Source organism: Heliangelus exortis, chromosome 4 (genome assembly GCF_036169615.1).
Source record: "Heliangelus exortis chromosome 4, bHelExo1.hap1, whole genome shotgun sequence".
In the NCBI taxonomy this organism is placed as follows: Eukaryota; Metazoa; Chordata; class Aves; order Apodiformes; family Trochilidae; genus Heliangelus; species Heliangelus exortis.
The window spans coordinates 38,240,756-38,241,702 of record NC_092425.1 but is presented as its reverse complement, the minus strand read 5'-3'; positions in this window follow the sequence as shown (position 1 = coordinate 38,241,702).

The window sequence follows — 947 nt, the reverse complement described above, 5'->3', positions numbered from 1 at the left end:
TTGGTATTTTTAACTGAAAAAACTCTTTCCTAGGTCTGTGGGTTCATTGTGGGAAATACATTTTTATGTGGCTTTGGTTGGAACAATCAGAGTTTCATTGCTGTCACTGTAGGTTGCCTCCTGCCTCCTTTCCCCAGCACTTCTGCTTGGATTTCTTCTGCTTTCCCTCTCCTGCCTTTATTCCTTTGCTCCCACAGTTTTTTAGGGAATTTCCTTGGTATTGTCCCTTTCAAAAGCTGCATCCTTCAAGTGATGAGACCCACCTCAGAATGAGGGCTGAGCCCTTGACTGAAAACCTGTAGTGCCCACAAGTCTCTGCAGCTAGGGTGCCCCATCACCCAAGAGCCACCTTCTGGGAAAAAGGCAGTGCCAGGTTACCTGGGGAGCAGAAGCTCTCATGGATAAATGACTTCCCCAGCAGCAAGAAGGAGGGTCCAGGAACACCTTAGAGCATCCTGCCAGTACCTGAAGGGGCTGCAGGAAAGCTGGGGAGGGACTTACTACAAAGGCACATAGACACAGGGCAAGAGGGAATGGTTTTAAGCTGGAAGAGGGTAAATTTGGGTTAGAGATTAGGAAGAAAATATTTAGTGTGAGTGTGGTGAGACATTGGCACAGGTTTCTCAGGGAGGTTACAGATGCCCCATCCCAGGTTGGATGGGGCTTGGAGCAACCTGGGCTGGTGGGAGGTGTCCCTGCCCATGCAGGGGGTTGGAACTGGGTGATCTTTAGGGTCTTTTCCAACTCAAACTATTCCGTGGTTATCACTGGGGAGCTCTAAATCCACCACAGCACCTTGACTGTGAGGGGATGGGGACAATGGGACTGCTGACAGTAGGTCTGGAAGGCCATCACCCAGCTCTCTTTATTTCTAGTGGTTTCAGAAGAGTTAAAAGTTGTATTTTCCACAGGAAGAACAGCCTAAACCAAGCACCAGTGACAGTAAC